Source organism: Halyomorpha halys, unplaced genomic scaffold (assembly GCF_000696795.3).
Source record: "Halyomorpha halys isolate HHAL.00 unplaced genomic scaffold, Hhal_1.1 Scaffold56.1, whole genome shotgun sequence".
Classification (NCBI taxonomy): Eukaryota; Metazoa; Arthropoda; class Insecta; order Hemiptera; family Pentatomidae; genus Halyomorpha; species Halyomorpha halys.
Window position 1 is genome coordinate 1,428,442 of NW_027115012.1, and position 20,588 is coordinate 1,449,029.

Here is a 20,588-nt window from a genome sequence, read left to right on the forward strand (position 1 = left end):
TTACTCCTACGAATATAAACATCATAAACTACTTTTTATCTGATTTAACAAGCTTTAATTTGAGTGCTAATAGACATCTGTACGTCAAATTGTTTTTGAGATATAAATTTTTCAAAATAAATCAACTATCTACTGATCTTTCAGTACGTCCCATACAACATTTGTATGAAATGTTGCTTTTTAAAAAGCTATATCTCGAAAACTATTTAACTTAAATAACTCTATTAGGGCTCATATTTTAGCAAATTTACTCTTATTTAAATGACGTTCTCTTAGGTTTTCTTGTGTTGTTGGTAGTTCTAAAGATATAGAGCTCCGAATGAAAAATTAGTGTTTTTTTAAGGTTTTTAAACAGTCGCCATTTTTTATTCCCCTTACCTATACTTGGCAGACTCATCAATTTTGACTATTAATTATACATAGTTTTCATTAAAGTAATAAAAAATTGGGGTGAGAGAACTGGCTTTCTTCTCCACTTGGGCTCTTGTACTATAGTATGTTGTGCCTTGCCGGTGCGGGAGTCCGTAGTTGAAAGTAGGTCCGTAGAACGGTTTCGCTCGCCATCAATACATTTCTGGAACAAGTTTGGCCTCCCATAGCTCCATTAGTTTGTGTTAAGGCATTGTGTCTTTGTGTCTATACAGCCACATTGTGCCACTCAACAACGTCCTAACCATATTCATAACATTGTTTCAAATGGTAATAAGGAAAAAATTTGAATTAAAAAATGGTGTTTTAGGATTATTTTTAAACATGTCGGATGGTATTGGCAGGTTTCGAGAACCAAATGAGACTTAGGTGAAAAATCTCTAAAAAATAAAAAAGGGATTTTGAAATTCGATTGTTGGATTCTGCATATCCCTCATGACTTATCTTCCTCCTCTAGCAATAAAGGGGATATTTTCAGCTCTTGAAGCACAACGCGACATGAGCATGGCTACCAGAAGAGGCCGCTCATTCATTTCTACAAGGTTGTTTGTTGTTTGTTGTTGTTTAAAGGCGTAAAACCCTTTGGTCATCAACTCCTAGATGGGACTAGAGAATGGGACTGGTCTTGAATGCACTGGTACCAATCCCGATACCTGTAGTACAAGAGCCGGGAAGGAAAAAAGGCAGTTATCTCACCCCAATTTTTGATTACTTTAATGAAAACTATGTATAATTACTAGTCAAAACTGATGAGTCTGCCAAGTACAGGTAGGGGGAATAAAAAATGGCGGCTATTTAACTTCAATAGCTCTATTAGGGCTCATATTTTAGCAAATTTACTCTTCTTTAAATAACATTCTCTTAGGTTTTCTTATGTTGTGGCTACTTTTTTAGATATAGAGCTCCGAATGAAAAATTAATTTTTTTTAACGTTTTGAAACTGCCGCCATTTTTTATTCCCCTATACCTATACTTGGCAGACTCATCAATTGAGACTATTAAATATACATAGCTTTCATTAAAGTAATCAAAAATGGGGGTGAGATAACTGCCTTTTTTCTCCTCTTGGGCTCTTGTACTACTGTATGATGTACTGAATCGAGCTTGACAAGAGTTCGGCGCCGAGCAGAGCCTTTTTTACAAGGTTCTGAGTCAGTTATAGAGGACTTTTACTTGTTAGTAAAAGTTGTTATTTTTATTCATACCCATTCCCCATGCATTAAAAAATATGCTGAATCAATTATTCCACATATTTTTTCGCGTAGATCGGAGGTCTAATACCATTCCACTATCACCTCCTTAGACCAAAAGACCTAATACCACCAAACACTTCATCTTAAGTTTAGCTCCCGATGGAAAGTAATTCGGCGTCTTTTCGCCGACACTAATGGGCCGCCAATATATATATATATATATATATATATATATATATATTTATTATTTGGCACCAAAGTGATATATGACTTCAGAAAGATCCCAGAAACTCGTAGGTATGTGAGTTAAATTTATGTAAGTTCCGAATCACGTGGGAATCACAGGAAATAAACTGGCTAACCGAGAAAAGCACCCGCAATTTAAACTCCGTCAGAAATAAGTAAACCCCTCGGAAATAAAATTATAGATGGATTGTAATCTATGTGGAATGAAAGCCCAAAGAGTGAAATAAAAATTATATATTGGAGGAAGATAGTCCGGGTGGTGGTCAATAAAGGTATCAAAATAGTTAAGCAAAACTATTTATTGTTAAGTTAGTTTCGCCCCACTTTGCAGGGCTTTGTCAGAGCCCTTCGTATGGTATACTTCCTATAAAAATTATATAATTTAAGTTGAAGCATTGGAGTACCTCCTGCTGTAAATGCCGAAGAGAAGGAGTCTCATTGTCATACGAGACTCACTCATTCCTACTCTATTACAGAACGAACGCCCCATAGATGTCATTACTGTAATAACAATATGGCGATTAGTAATCTCTTTCAGTAATTCCCATATTTTACATCTCACCTGGATAGTTTTGGATTAAACCCTGGTATATCAACAACTCTTAGGGGTAATAATAACAAAGTAAACTTTGTATGATTTTCAAAGTCACAAATATGACTTCGAATAGACAAAAAATAAAATAAATGTTAGCATAAGAATAAGACATAAATGGATTTGATGACCAGGTAACATTCCCGCCATTAAATTAGAACGAACTAATTCCGAAGTACTTAGTTGATGCTCGAAATTACTCATAATTTTGTAATGACCCAAATATGACTTAGGCTATGCATCACGATTAATGTAAACCAAATTTGAATTGATTATACTTTGATTAGAGCCGAAAATTACTGTAATTATGATATAAGCTATCTGTAGAATCGAAAGGACCATATATTACTATGCAAAGAATGGCGCCATTGCCGCGTGGCATTGTGTATTCCGTGATCACTAATAGATCCTTTTAAAACTTATCCCCAAGGAATCCCCATTGTTGTTGTTGTTTTCCTTTTGTTCTTGCTTCGTCAGTCTTCATTCTATTGTGATATGGGCTATTAGCACGTGTTGTAGAATGGTGGCTGGCCAATGTCAGATAAAGGTTGGTATCAAAGCCACTCCTATCCCTGGATCTCAGTACGCTTCGGTCTTCTCAAGGACCTTGTGAAGATTTACATGTCGTGAAGGATTTCGGTTTATTTACTTCAGCTTCGAATAATCTTGAGATTTTCCAACTTTTCATCCTGTGCTGCCTGTTTAAGACCCTTACTATCATGAGTAAATCATAAAAAAAATATTTTTATTACTTTTAATTATAGGTAAGATTATTTCACCAATTTTAATGTACAAGCAAAATTTCCTACATTTTTGCTTACCTTATCTTTAGGAACACTTCAGAATATTCAGAAATATATAATTATATGGCATCAATGATTTAATTTTTTTCTACATTTAATTATTCACCATTGATACTTAATTTTATTTTATATTTAAATCCAATCTTGTAATACAATTCTGAATTGAGTTAAAACATTGTAAGAAATCTTAATTTAGTAATTGTAATCTTCATTATATTATTATGTTTTGGCGAACTAAACTAAACATAAATCATTGTCAGTTATAAATGTCTTATCTTTTAAAATATTATAGTTGTTAAAATTAGTAATTAACTAACGTAAGTAAAAAGGAGCTCTGTACGCATTTAGATTCAAAACATTTAATAAATTACACATTAGAAAAATGTTTAAATTTATGTATAGGGTTTAATAAAAACAAAACAAATATGCCTTGATTATTACATGAAGATTAAGATTATGATATTAAGGCTTCTTAATTAGTTGATATTAATTAACATATATATGTTGGAACCCAATTTAGAATCATATTACAACAATAGGTAGAAATACAAAATAATAATAAGACATTATTGATATATCAATTATCAGCAGGATTATTTCACCCATTTTAATGTATAAACACAATTTTCTACGTTTTGATTTACCGTGATATCTTCAGGAACACAAAAAATTCAAAAATACATAATTATATGGCATAAATACTATTTTTTAATAGTTAATTATATACAATTGATATATCACTTACAACTTATTATTTTGTATTTCTATCCAATTTATAGTCCTAAATTGAGTCCGAATATTAACTTTTTAAGAACATTAATATCATAATCTTAATTTTCGTGTAATAATCATGATGTATATTTGCTGTTTTATTGAATCTTATTCAATAAATACATTTACACAATTTTACAAATGTGTTATTTATTAAATGTTTTGAGTGTAAATTCTAAAAACGTTTTTAACGCAATTTAGAATTGTATCACACCATTGGATAGAAATACAAAGTAATAATAAGATGTTAGTAACATCAATTGTGAATAATTAATTGTTTTTTTAAAATTAAATGTCATGTAATTATATATATATATATATATTTTTTTTTTTTTTGGATTTTTTTGTGTTTCTGAAGATGGCATGGTAAACCAAAACGCCGGACATTTTTTTAAACATTAAAATTGGTGAAATAATCATGTTGATCATTATTATTTTGTATTTCTACCCAATTTTCTAATACAATTCTAAATTGGGTTCCAGCATATACATGTTAACTAATTATTTTTTTAAGAAACAATAATATCACAATCTTAATCTTCATGTAATAATCATAATGTATATTTGTTGTTTTATTAAATCCTATACATACATTTACACAGTTATGCAAACGTGTAATTTAATAAATGTTTTGAGTGTAAATTCTAAATTATTAGTGTAAATATGTAAATGCATATAGAGCACTTATTTCTTATTTGAATTATTACTACTTTATCTATCATTTTTTTTATCTTTTAAAATATTAAGGTATTGATGGACGAGTATAAAAATTATTTATTTTTAGTCATGATAATATATAATATAATATCATAGAATGATTAGTAGATTAAAATTATTATATTGATGTTTCTTAAAAAGTTGATATTAGAGTCTTTGTTTGGACTCAATTTATAAAAAAATTGAATTGAAGTGAATAATTACTATTTAAAAAAATTTAAGTAATTTATATCATAAAATTGAATATTTAGTGTTCCTGAAGATGGCCTGGTGAGCCGAAACGTAGAACATTTTTATTGTGAATTGAAATTGATTAAATAATCTTGCCTGTAATTTAAACAAATTTATCTTCACATAAATTAAATTTCATATAAAAAAAAAAATTCTTTTCATAGAATCACTTCTGATGAAGTCTTCTAAGATTTTTATTTAAGTCTTTACTAAGCTACATCGCGAGTCGCCCACGCTTCGTGCTTTTTCCAAGTAGAATGATTAAGTACTTTCTATTAGCATTTTCCTGTTGATAAGTCAAGGTGATCTCCTGGCCAACAGGTCATGCCGGTATCAACGTCACCAGTTTTTAAAACGTTTATTTAAAGTCCCACGTGATCAAATAACACGTTTTGCATTATCATATTAATATATTGCTGAAAATGTGATATCTCTTATTTGCTTAAAGGCTCCTTTACGGCATGATCTTTTTTCTTTTTAGCATGATTAAAATTCTTAACATCTTCCAAATTATTTTGTATTTTTCATGAATCACTACGTGCAACAATAAAACGATTTAAATGATATAAGATGAATTTGTAACATATATTGCACGATTGTTATAGATTATAATTTATTGCTAGCTCATCCTTATGTATTTAAATAAATAATAAGCAAAAATACATAATTGTGTATCGCTATGTTATATTATTTTTTAGATTTACCTCAATTAGGTACTACCTCATCTTCCTTATCGTATCCATCACTTTCTCACACTAATTGCATGCTGTCAAGGATCCTCGTAAAATGCTTCTAAGTAATTGTATAAATTCCACCATGATTTTTTTTTTTTTGCTAGAGAAATACTTGTTCAGATTCAGCATCTGTTCTCATGTTAGTTCTACTTTTTAAAATGTAGATTCGTTCATTGTCAGGTTTTTCACTAAGAATTACTCGAGTGGTACTAGAAAGCAGCTTTGCTCTTCATCTTCTTTGAGATGGTAAAAGAAACCTCTGTACCGTTTCTCGTGACATATGCGACTTAATATAAACTTTCTTTGTAACTACACCCAGTTAGACTTTGTCGGAAATGAGTGAAACTAAATGAAAACTTTCTTGAATTGTTGATGTGAAATTATGGAATTTCTGAAAACTAGATTTAATTTCTTTGTTTTTTTACTTTCACTCATCCATATATGGAATATAACATAATATAATTTAATAAGGGGCGCAGTATTGTAAAATTTGGATTTCTAGTTTTTGATGTACATGCACGTTTTAGGGTCCCCCTGAGTTGAACTAATCAACTCTGGCATATTATGTAAATGAGTAGTCAAACACAAAAACGAATTATCGAACGAAACTGAAATTACACATTTAAGGCAGATATATGCTTGGGATGTAACAGTAAATGTTTCGATAAAATAGGTTGACTGGAAGTACTACTTTTCACTTTAGATTTTTTTAGATTTATTTTTTTTTTTTTTACGGCTGTAACGGTTTTGATCAAACTCGGTAGGTCAGTGTACAATGAAATGGTCTTAAATATCAGCGAAGGCTTTTCCTCATTGAAATAGTCCGACAGGAGCAAAGATCAACCGATCTTTACCGATTGCATTGTGGCTTCGTTAAACTGCTGTTAAAAAAAAAATTTATGTTCATTATTCCTAACTTATTTTCCTACTTTTTAGTACTAGTCGTAGTATTTCCTACATTTTAACTTATTATCCTAACGAATTTTTATAGCAACTGAAAAATAATTTTTTTTTTTGTATATAATCGTTACACTTTCTTGAAACTGGTTATTATCGTTTAAATAAATACATTTTATCCAATTTTAGTCTCAAAACTATTTTTATTTATAAGTCTGACGTTTCGGCCAATTCGGCCATCCTCAAGGACAATCTATCGCAAACAGCTTTTATTATACATATGATTTTTAACAATTAACAATATTATTAATAAATTATTATGCCTTAATACAATTTTAGAACCACATAATTTAAAACCAAACATTTTATGCAGACTATTCTGCCCAGGTCATTACTCACAGTCCACATATTACCCTTTGAGACATTAAAACATTAGGGAATCGTATAATTTCATTAATAAGCAATCCTTAGATTATGTCTAATTATCTATTTTGTCAATTCTTCTCATTAAATTAAAAATTAAAACTTTTAATTACAGTTAACCTTCTCTATTATAATTTTTCACAACAATATTAGTAATCTTCCCCAGACTCAGATCAGGCATTTAATTTATTTATTTCAACTATATTTTGGTTAAATTTCCTATTTCTTTTATTATTATAATTCATACCAAGGTTAATTATAATTATCAACATTAATTTTATCCCATATTTTTCATAAATTACATAGTGTTGGTTCAGATTTCTTCTGTTTGTTTTAAAATTCACTGTATAATGAATGTTTTCTGATATGTAAATGGACTCAAGTATTTTTGTTTTGAATGTATTATTTTCTTAATTTAAAATAGTGGTATTTGCAAAGTCAAATGTATGCCGGTTTTTGGTCGAGTGTGGGGAAGGTTACAAATATTGTTGTGATAAATTATAATATAATAGGTTCACTGTGATTAATAGTTTTTATGCGAAGAATTGACTAAATAGGTAATTAGACGTAATCTAAGGATTGCTTATTAATAAAATTATGTCTTTATGTAATTATATTTTTATGTCTGATAGGGTAATGGTGGACTAAAATTAATGACATGGGCAGAGTAGCCTGCAGAAAGTTTTTTTTTTAAATATTGTGGTTCTAAAATTGTATTAAGGTATGATAATTTATTAATAATATTGTTATTTGTTTAAAATTGTTAAAGATCATAGGTATAATAAAAGCTCTTTGTGATAGATTGTCCTTGAGGATGGCCGAATTGGCCGAAACGTCGGACTTTGATGATAAAAATAGTTTTGAGGCTAAAATTGGATAAAATTAATTTATTTAAACAATTTTTTTGTTCATAATTTTCACCTTTCGTGGTATTTAAGTTTTTTTTTAAATAACAAGGGTAGCAATAACTTCAACTTGGGTCCATAAGCAAGGTTGTTAGTGAAAGTTGGTGCACACAGATTCAGATTTTTTTTTATGCGATAATTACTGCAACGTTTTTTTGTATGCATATTTGGCTATTGAAAATATTAACAAAGTAATGTTCGTATAATTTTTCGATTAACATTACACGTTAATGATTTTTTGAAATTCTTTTTATTGCTGGCATAACAAATAGTACCAAGAGAAAAAATCCTAAGAACATTTATGTCTTATTTGTTTTAATATTTTTATTGCGCCTAAGCGTTACATATTTTAATTAAGTACAAGTTTTTATTTATTTTTTTTAATATGAATTCTTTTAAAGATATATATTTATTTTATATATAATCTTTCCAATTTCTTAAGACTGGCATTTATTTTTTAAATAAATTAATTGGTAGCCATTAAGTCTCAACACTCTTAATTACATCATCAACAGTCCAACATTTCGGCCAATTTGGCCATCCTCAAGGACAATCTTAAATATAAATTTACACCTCACATCCAATTATTTAAAATACGTTATGCAAGCTATTCGATCCAGGTCATTAATTACTAGTCAAATTACTCTATTTTGTCAAAATTTCATTAATTTTTAATGGTTTTATTTTTAAATAAACTTAACACACTATCAACTATCATATAATAAAGTTTGTTTATATGATAGCTGATAGTGCTGATCTAGAAATAAAAGGTTTTTTTAATTTTTTTTTTACATATATATATATATATTCGAACCACAATTTCTACTCGTATAGCATACTGAGTCTTCAACAATGGTGTATTCGGATTTTTACTGGAGTAGTCAATGCTACTTATTAATTTAACTGAAATATGAAAGACAATTAGGATGTGTACTAGATTTTAGAATAATTTAAAATCTGAATTTATCTTCCAAACAGAATTTTCCAAAGCTGAATATGGTTAGATTATTAAATATATATATTAAACAAAAAAAAAACCGAGGGTGTATTTGTTGGTTCAGGAATTCATTTTACTAAACTTTTAATTTGATATATATAATTTTTAATTTGAATATGAGAACTAAAACAAACATGTATGCAATAGGGAATATCCTTTTTTTCCCTATATTTCTCGAAATAAATAAAACTTTGTCCAACATGCAAATGTTTTTTAAAATTTTTTTTATAGAAAGTGTGATGGAGTAACCTATTGATTTTTATTTGCTGTTTTATTTCTCCACATTTCTGCATACTCAATTAATTTCTCTGGATATTTGTTTCTATTTTCCTTGACTGTTTGGCCCTATCTCGCGTTTTCATTTCCTGGTATTTTATTTATATAAACTTTACTACTTTTTTTTTTTTTTTAATTTATCATAAATAAATATATTTTCCAAGGATATTTTGATATGATATTGAGGCATTACATATTTTGATATGTAATTTTTAATTTTTTTTTTTTTTTATAAATGTAGGGAAAATATTTTCTAGGAGATTCTAGAGTTAGTTGCAAAAGATATCCGATTTTTTTTTTTTTACTAGACTGTATTCAATTAAATTCCTGGAATCGTTATGCGTTGTAAAAAAATAATAAAATATGACATAGTTACGCTTTGGGATATTTTTCATTCAGGAATGTCGTCGGAATTCATTGATGTTTTTAAATATATCTCTTAAATATGATTCATTTACTAAATACAAATTTCGTCGTTAATTATTTAAATATTTTCGAAATATATGCATCATTCTAGAGATATCTCGTTCCTACCATCGTTTTTTAGGATAAAAATATACAACTTCAGGAAATCTGTATTTGTTAAAAATGGTATAAAGATTTTTTCAGACTTAAGAGATATAGTAGTTTAAGCTACAATATAGTATTATTATCTGTATTAATTATGTAAAAATAATAAACTATTCTTATAATATAAGTCAATAAAAGAATATAATATAAGTCAATATAAGTCTATTTTTTACTTATTCTGTCACTCCAACCACACGCATTTCCATTCTTATGATCACTAAACTTTGGCTCTCTCTCTCCTACCTATTTATTGAAATTACCCTATTTGAATTATTTTTTCTTAAAGGAAGAGGTTTTAGTACTAATTCTGTTTTTCTATTTTAAATCTTACACATAAAATTTTCTATATCTGTTTTAATTACTTATAACTAATCATTAGTTTATATTTTAAGTTGCATTATTACTATTTTTAGTTACTGATTATCAATTTTCTTTAATATTGTTTACAATATGGTTATATGAGTTTTATAATTCACATCTAATAGGCTTCTATTATTGCTGTTTTCGTGATAAGTCTTATATTGTTTTTTTTTAAATAGAATTTAAGCTGAAATTGTATACTACTATATGCTAACATTGTGTTTTTGTTTTTATTGGTTTTTCGAGTAATTATGAAATAGTAAAGAATGAATAATAAAAAAAAATCAAATAGAAGGTTTTTCTAATTCTTTTACGTATTTTTATAAAAACTGCTTCCTATGAATAAATTCCTATAACATTTCGGAATTCTTCTCACATCATTGATTCTTTTTTTATCTTTATCTATGATTCTATATTTCATCCTTAATTAAATTATTTTATAACGTTCTTGAAAGTATTTTAGTTTTACAATTACACTGAACTTGTTGGATTTTTGCGATTTTATGTCGATTTGAACCTGGTTTTGAGTTTAAACATGTGGTCACTTTTTTATTTTACTGTATAATATTTTTACAGTGCTTAGGCTATATTTTTTTGTATTTTAAATATAACTTTTTTTATAGTACTTTGGCTACATCATTTTATATTAAATTGACTATTTATTTCATATCTTATTTTCTTCATCAAAGTTCATCTATTTTATCCTTCATATTGGTCAAATATTTTGTTGCTATTATACATTCCAAATTTATTTAATTTACCTAAAGCTTTTTTTTTGTTTGTTTTACTTCTATGTAATTTTTCTATAAGTTTTGTTATAGTACTTTGGCCGCTTTATATTATTTTTATGATAAATGGACTATTTATTTCAAACCATCATGTTCATCCTAGTTTCTTATTTTATCCTTCATATTGGTTAAATATTAATTCGTTTTTATTCTGTTATAAATTCCAAATTTAATATTTTGAATGTTTTATTTATTGTTTCTCCTTGTTACTAAATTTATTGTTCTTTTGGCCATTGTGTATTATTTACTTATCATTACTTCTTTTATTTTTATAAAACTGATTACATTTTGGTTATTTTTATTTCTCTAGCGTCATTTTTTAAAATTTAATTTTATTGTTTATTTGATTTTCAGTTATATTTTCTTTCTTTCTATTACTTATTCCTTTATGATTACGTCTATCATTACTTACCCTAATTTTCTTTGAAATTTACCTCATTTTCTTCTCTGGTTTAGGCAGATTTCCTTTAATTATTAAATAACATGAAGTCAATGTTTATTCTTCTCATAGAAACGATTTAGTTTTCAATGTGTCCTCGTGTTAGATAAGGATCCAAACTATCGTTAGTTAAATATAGATTCTTAAGATATTTAGGAGATTTAGATATTTAACAAAGTAATGACACCATCCATGTCACCGTGCTAACAAAAGATAGTCCATGAGCTCGGGGAAAAAATCAAGTTCCTTCGATCCAATTTTTGATTACTTTAATGAAAAATATTTATAATTACTAGTTGAAAAAAATTGATGTCAAAATTGATGCTCTGCTTAGTTTGGGAAATAAAAAATGGGAAATGTAAATATTAAATTTTTTATTTGGCTCCTTACTTTTTTAAAACTGCCTACAACACTTAAAATCTTAGCAGAAAATTTATCATTATTTAAAGTAGAACTAATTTTCTAAGATATGGGCCCTAATAGAGATTTTTAAGTTATATATTTCCCGATTCACGGTTTTCCAATTAAGTTTTTTTTTTTTTAATTTATTTTATTAATTTAAAAAAATTACAGATGACGTCTATCGGTCGGTGCCAAAAGAACCCATAAAAATGATAGACATAAGTGAAATTTAAATATTACAGTTTAGACAATTAGGGCGTTGTGGAGGCTATACGATTTTTAAGCTAGATAAGTGCAATATGAATTGATCTCAAGTGATACAACTAATAATTTAATTAACAAATACTAAAATGAAAATAAAGTAAAAAATACAAATAAAATAATAATTATAAAAAAAAAAAAATTAAATTAAATTGTATAAAAAATAATAATTATTATCAATATAACTGAAAGGATTTTGAAGTGAATAATAAAGCTGCAAATTTACAATTAGTAAATTAATTTTATAATGAGAATAAAACAAGATGATACAGAATATGATAAAAATAAGGATCCAATAATATCTATTACTAAGCACACACATACATTGCTGATTCAAATTGTAATATAATGAATAAATTATATGGAGTTAAGAAGAAATACAGGAAGATTTTGTGGTTGATTTATTTATTAGTTCTTCTGGTAAGCGATTGAACAGATATGGTACTGTATAGTTTAAAGTATGTTTTCCAAATTTATTATTATAGGGTGGTTCAATAAATTTAGTTTTATTTCTAATATTTTTTAGGTATATCATTTCTTTTTTAAATAAATTATTATCCATAAATATTAAGATAATTATATAAAAATAAAATAGTTTAGGTGGTAAAGTACCAATGATCTTAAGATTTTCTGTTCCATTATTACGTTGTGTTATTATTCTTAACGTTTTATATATATAGAAGCAGCAGTTTCTATGATATTAACCAAAATTAATTGTAAATAATTCATTTTATCTTTATTTGTAAAAAAATGTTATTTTTTGAAAACTATTAAACACAAAAGGCTCTCTCTATTATTGGAGCTCATATTTTAGCAAATTAACTGTGCTTAAAAAAATGTGCTATTAAGTTTTTATAGTATTGTAGGTAGTTTTAAGGATATGGAGATTTAAATGAAAAATGTACAAACATTTTAGGTTTTTCTAGAATAAATTAAATTTCAGGGGGCACCTAAAATACTTCAATATTTACCTATTAATGGCGTTTTCTGTATCCGGTGTATAGTGAACATTTTTCTGTTAAATAATGAAAATAATAATTTTTTCTTTACTCGGAAGAACTAAAAATTGATTTTTTGTTTACTACTGGAAGAGCTGTGATTTTTATACCCCTTAATTAAACTTTTTTTAAAAATTATTTAACTTTTTAATTAAACTATTAATTGTTTTTGCTAAAATAATCCAGAATTGGGGTGAAATAGCAGGATCTTGGATTGAGAGTTAATGGAGGAAGCATGGATTGCTTTTCTATCTTTAACAATTGATATTTCTTCTCCAGTGCTGGAATAGAAATGACAGATGATTCCCAATTTGGCAGAGGCAGAGTGACATAAAGGCCGGGGCTGTCCTTGCTGCTCGGAGAGAAAGTTGCGGACCCCCCTCCCACTTTGGAGGTGCCCCCTTTAAACCGCAGTTTAGTCCTGTTCTCTTCTAATAATGGCTGTTTGTGTCTTAGTTCTTCTAGCGCTGTTCTCAGGATAGCTGTCTAGTCTCTCGTCGAGGTATTATTTCTAAAATTGTATACTTTCTCTTAGAGTAGTCTTCTTAAGAGGAATAGTTATAGTGAACGTAGGATCTTGCAAATTATGATAAACTAATCCACTCGCGCTATTGGAATTTCATCGGATGTCAGAAGATGGTTGATGCATGAGGTATCGAAAGCATTGTCAGAGGCAAACGTTTGTGCAGTTTTTAACATGCAATTGTGGAAAAATTTCCAAAAAGAACTCATTAAACCCACATCGTTAAAAAAAAGCTATATAAAAAGAATATTTTTTATTTTATTTACACGTATATTTTATAAAAATTTGGTAATGTTTCAGCCTTTTTATCTTTGGCCATTTTCAAACTTTTTTTCCTCATTTCTTCATTAAATATCATCGGTATTATAAATATAACTCAATTGAGGTATTAGCTCACATTTTTCTTTTGGGTTTTTATCTACAATATATTAACAATTAACTTAAAATTCACAATAATAAAAAATTCTTACATAGTTTTATTTTTTTACAAAGTGGGTTTAATTAATAATTAAATAATATGTAATAATTAAAAATTAAATTGCACTAAAAATCATAAAGGTGCTCATAATAAATTATTGATTTATTTATTGGTTTCTGACTTATTTATTTTTAACTTTACTATTATACTAATACTAGCTAGTTTATTTTCGTTTCATTCATAACTTGTTTTCTTATTATTTTTTTTATTTTTTATGAGTGCGTACTAGTAGTTTGTAACATTTGATTAGTCTATAAATTAAAATAAAATATATAAATAGTAAATTGAATGTTTGTGATGGGTCACTGAAAAAGAGAAATATAAAATGAATGAGAATGGAAAGGAAGGATAAAATTGTAACCGTTTCTATTTTATTATGTTTCATTATAATACATCTTATGTATTAATAGAAAAAAAACTCTTATTAAATAAATATAAACTAAGGTCTATAAAATTAAAAAAAACAAAAATGGGTTTTAAAAATATACGAACTATTTATATTTCAATATAGATTTATTAATATTTTTGTTTTATTATCTTTTTTTTTTTTTGTTTTTCCTTTCTAAATCACATTCTTTTTTATTTTATTTTTCTAAATTCGTCCTCAATTTTTATTTTTATGATATTATTATTACAGATAAAAATTAACCTTTACTCAGTTTAACTATTTTCTTCCTTTCTCTACGGAATCTATTATTCATTCTCAAACGCTTCATTTACTTCTATTTTTTGTTTGAAAGTTTATTCAAAACAATTTTAATCGATATAAAAAAAGTCTCAGCACTTGTTTTTCTGTTATATTTTAATATTACATTTATTAATTAAAATATCAATATTAATTTATAATTTTTTTAATCTTATTTTTAAAATAATATTACATGAATGCTATAAATTTTGATTTTAATTTCATATTTACTTTTTTTTTTTTTTTTTTTTAAAGGAACCTCTGAAATTTATGTTGTGTGTAAGAGGCTTGACTAATTATAAAAATAAAAAAAAAGGTTTGTTAAGTGCTAAACCCATTTCATAGAAGTAGAATATATTTTGAACATCCTATAATTCAGAATATTGTTTTGTTTGTCATATAATATTATTTCACATAATCGTTCCGTAAACAATATCGAATGGACAATAATTTACATTTATATAGCGCTATTAATTAGTTTAATTATCTTATGAACATTTTGACCTCAGTGATGGCCGTGAGAATTGAATAAATACCATACGGTAAGGCAATTAACAGATTACATTTATCCCATATTATCTCCGATTATGTTCTTCTTTACCATTAATAACACGCGTGGATGTATATTTGTTTAACTAATAGATATTGATTCGATACTCTCAAATTTATTTCTCATAATGACGTTGCATAGAGCAACATATCTTTAAATAAATAACTAAAAATAATATTATTCAATGAAATAAATTTCGTTCTTTTTTTATTAGTCAGTTTTGGAGTGATAATTATTATAATTTCGGATTGTATTGCTAATCCGAAGTTATAATAAATACCCGATATTTTACATACTTTTATTTAAAAAATTAAAATATATTTTATTTATTTACATATATTGTAGCCTAGAGGTACAAAGATTAATTGGCCTGGTATGTAAAAGAACAAAAAAAAGAGAGGGACGACATAAGAATAATTGAACATTTATGCATTTCACTGCAATTGCGGAGCGGGACTTTTAATTTAATCTGTGTGGGTACCTAACCCTTCAATAGGTTATAAAATCAAACCTTCTGTTGACTATGGTTGCTGACCAGGTCACCTAAAACTAAGTTGAACAAACAGTTCATTATTTTAACCCTTTCATAGACAAACTGTCATCATGGCTGCTTTTATTTCTTTTAAGTGAGTTATTTTGCCATTTAAACCTTGATGGAACCCTACCTTAAGTGGTTATGAAGTTTTCAAGTATTTTTTGTTTATATCTTGTAAAAAAAGACAAATAATTTACCTTTTACAACTAACTGTGTTAAACGATATATATTACATCTATATTACTACTCTTATTTTTGGAAATGTGTTTTCAGCCGGGAAATATTTTTTCCTCTAATGTAAAGTTAATTGCTTTAGAACATAGTTTTCTATACATCCAGGTACTTCGAAACCAGTTCTGTTCCTCGAAGGTAGAAAGAAGACTCTGTATTGAATTTTACTTTAGTTTGCAGATCTTTTTTGAACGAAGGATTTTTTAAAAGCTTGAAACTCCTCTTTATCATTGGTTCAGACGATAAGCAGCTAACACATACGTATAGCACAAGACGATAAACAGAAAACTATTACATAAACCTATTTGTTAATACTAAGTCGCTAAAAAAAATGGACATAGTGTCCTGTAAATCGGGCAATCTGTAGCCGAGGGAGTTAATGCGACTACCTTAGCAACCTTGTTAATCCGGTCTGGGGTGATCGATTTTTATTTCGTGGCAGTGTGAAAGTGATGATTAGATTATAGAGGTAACCTATAGTTGATTCTCAAATCCTTTCTTAGTTGATATTTATCTATTTTTCACTGCTGGTAAACTTATGTAATGGTGAAGTGAACAAAGTATCAAAAGTTTTTTTTTAAAATCCGCATTTTAGCCCTGTCGGACTATTTTAATGAGGTTATGTGTATTTAATGATATTAAAATGTGTAAAATCGATTTTATGAATTGGCACTTCTGGTCGGTCGATTTTAACAATTAAGATCACATCCGAGGTATATATTGACCTTAAATATGTGATTTCAGTTTCGTATGATTATTAGTTTTTGAGCTAGACTCTCCACTCACACCCAAACCATTTTGTGACAATTGGAGGTCAGAGGAACTCAAATTGTATAATTCCGTTGAAAACTCGAATTCGAAATTTAGTAGGATCACTTAATATATTCCATGTATCGGTAAGTGATAATTAAAACAATTTATGTTCCTATGACAAAATATATATTTTTCTGTTATTTAAACTTTGCCACACAAGTATGAATGTCAAAGAGACTGTTGACCATTTTGTCCGCAATCTTCCGTTGTTGGTCTAAGTGAGCCATAGACATCCTGCTCCAAACTGCCAATTCTGATACCACAATGGCAATCTACACCGGCCTTTGTGTCCTATGGCTGGGTGTAACGGTTTGAAGGCTTGACCTTAATTGACTTTATAAAGCCGGTACCTACGTCGATATAAGTAGACTGTTCCTCCTTAAAATATGCCCTGCAACGTCTGGTCTCAGTTCCAGTAGCCGGAAAGAAAGCACTTTGCCAATTAGTCACAGAGTATGGATGTTAAGTGTAAGTATTGACAACCTGGTTGGCTGAGGCTTGTTCTAGATACAGTATCATTCTTTTAACTGCGTTCCTTCATTTGTAACAATTAAAGACCCCAAGAGCTGAACTAACTATCTACGCGTTAATGGCTCTGTCGTGGAGCAATGTTCCGTAGCAATATTCCACTTCGCCATTGCTCTCACTCTGGGCGAACATTAGCTATAGTTAAAACTAATAGCTAAAATTGTCATGGATACGGCCCTTATTCATGAATGAATCATTGATAAATAAATGTGGTATCCTTGGTAATTTTAGCTATTAGTTTCATATTTACCCAAATCTGCTCTCACGAATACGAATAGTCAAATTTTTTATTACTCATTTTTCCCCCTCTAAGACAGAAAATAAAACATGAAATAGTAAGTTGCATTACGTATGCGCTACACAAATCAAATTAAATAAAACCTTTTTCTATCATTGGTATTTGAAGGTATGCTGTGAAATACTTAGCTGAGGTTTGATGTGCCCATTCTGTGAGAATTCTACTAAAATATTTGGAGGTGAGGGGCCTCCGCGTAATGTTAGTGCAAATAAAAACAATTATTAATTAATTAAAGATGAAAGATAATTAGTAAATAATAAAACTAGTAGGGAAAGGGGTACAAGAGAAGAAAGGATTTAAGGTAGGGTGATGTTTATGGGATTTATGGGGCCCTTCCTGCCCTGCCACTTCGTAGGAAGGTAGGATGGGAACTACTCAAATCAAAACTATGTACAGTTAAGAACCAAAATTAATGACTCTGCTAACCTCATAAGAGGAAATTACAAAAAAAAATTTGTTGAGCTCTTTAAGGAATAAATTGAGCGTTATTTACAATTAGAAAAAAGGTTCAATTTTTACCCTGACTATACAAAGGATACTGCAAAGAAATATTAAAGCATTGAAGGTGAACGCCCCTGAAATTTTATTCAAGAATAATCTAAAATATTCATTCGTAGCTCCAAACTACCTGAAAAACTAAAATAAAAACTTCATAGCACATTATTTAATTTTGAGTAAATTGTCTGAAATATGAGCTCTAATAAAACTCTTTTACGATCATTGGTTCTCCAGATATAGTTTTTTAGATAGCCAAATTTTTTCGGAATAACAAAAAATTAATATTTTATTAATAATTTTCGCAAACATCGTGAAAACTACTGCTACTAAAGTTAAAGTTTTCAACTACATTATATTACTTTTAACTACATTATAGTACTTTTAACTACATTATAGTACTTTCAACTAGATTTAATTTGGATGCTAATTGACAAGTATACATCTAATTTAAACATTTAAGTAATAATTAAAATAAAATTTGAAAATTTATTATAACGAATATCATGGAGACTGATACTTCTACTCCGACTATTGAGCATTGAGAATTTATAGGTATCTGTATGTCGTTCTATAGAGTAGTAGTTTCCATATTTTACGTTTTTTGAGAAAAATTGTGCTTTTTTTAAAAAACAAAACAAAAAAAAACCAATTTTTTTTCGGCGACTGTTGAACATATTAGGGTTTATATCTTAGTGTTGTAGGTAGTTTTAAAAATATAGATCTCCACATGAAAAATTAATTTTTGTTTTGTTATAAACTGGCTGATAATTGTAACTTTATATAGTTTTCATTTAAGTAGGCAACAATTGGCTGGAATGCCATCTTTTCTCCCCCTGGTTCTTGCACTAGAAACATATATTTAAGTAAAATAAAGCAATATTTAAAAATAGACATAGGCAGAAGAATCGGGAATCAAAGAGTCGACTTCTATGTAAAAATCTCACTCACGAGTGAGTCATATAAAAAAATTGCTATTCGTTTGGTCGATTCTCTATTCAGGAAGGTCGAAGGACAGAACTTGGGGTGTATAAAATATATATTTAGTTTTATCATTTTATAGTATAAAGCACAGGAAACATCTTATTGATAAATGTCTATGGCTTTTAAGAAAAAGTATTCTGTGGTACACATTTAAAAGAAAAATTAGAAAGTATTTTTATTCTGGGACATCTTGTCTCCACTGTTTTTAGTGCTTTTTTTTTAGTGCCAAATGTATGACATATAATGGATTGATTACTAAATAATAAAACAATTAAAATAGCATTAAAAGGAATAAAATTTAAATAAAAGAAAGTATTGAAGTCTTAAACTTGATACTTATAAATGTTGTTAACATAAAATGACGGTAATATAATTGATAACGAGATATTGAAATTTTTTTTTAAATATATAAATAAAAAAATAACATTGTTTTACACATATGGTGTGATAGTCGTGGAGGTTGAGAAATAATTTATGTCTAAATGAGGTTAATGGAGAGGTTTTATTAATGAATGTGGGAAGGAAATTCCTGAACGAGGAAGCATGGATGATATAGATTTTTTTTTTAAGGACACCCAAGGGTTGAATCCGGTTTCCGAATATCTGTGGCATTTTATTTAACTTAGTAAAAAAATATTATGAACGCTGTTTTGTGTAATAGATTATTTATTTTTTAAAATAAGAAATCTTCTAGAATATATTATAAATTAACTAAATTATTCAACATTTTCAGTGATTAATTTTTACTCATAGTAGAAAATGATTATCAATAGTTTTCGATAAATAAGAAAAGAATGAATTAAAAAAAAATCATAAATATGTTTTAATTAAAATTATTAAAGTTTTTTAAGGTTTTTAAAAAACCTTTTTTTATTTATTCATTTATTTATTTTTTAAAGCAAATTTACTGTGTTATTTCAATGCTCTTACATAATATGACACTTGACACAGACACAACATCTGTTATAAATAGCCGGGAAGCCATTTTCTCTTAAAACTGGCTTCTCTTGGGAAAACAAATCGAATCAAAAATAACACTTATGAAATCCAATTCAGTATGTTTTATACAAACCCATGAATATGACATTTCATAAATTATTTATTTGTGTCTTCGTTAATTTATCTACTTTGTAAAAATATTATTTGTTTATAATAAATAAAATCTAGGTATATTTATTTAGTGAAAAAATGCATAATATGTAGACTATATGTACGGTTTTTTTTTATATAAATAAATTTGCCATAACTATGAATGGTGTAATCTTAAACAAATTGAGTTATACGTGTTTTAGAAGTTACAACCTAATGATTAATGCAAAATAATAGATCTAAATAAATAAAACAGTTTAAATAGGTGAATTAAAATGAAATAGTAATTTAACTAATTAAATTAATAATTACACCCATAACGATGTTATAATAAAGTAACAAAACTA

At 27.6% G+C, this 20,588-nt stretch overlaps 1 protein-coding gene across 2 annotated transcripts in view; it reads left to right on the forward strand.

Annotated features, from left to right (window-relative positions):
- Window positions 1-20,588, forward strand: part of LOC106692416 (uncharacterized) — a 175,107-nt gene that overhangs the window by 19,461 nt on the left and 135,058 nt on the right. The window contains exon 1 of one of the 2 annotated variants that reach the window (XM_014438356.3): window positions 13,484-13,534. The exons of the other annotated variant lie outside the window; for it this stretch is intronic. The gene's annotated coding sequence lies outside the window, so the exon portion shown is untranslated. Of the gene's footprint in view, window positions 1-13,483; window positions 13,535-20,588 lie in introns of those variants that run through there. 2 annotated transcript variants of the gene reach the window in all.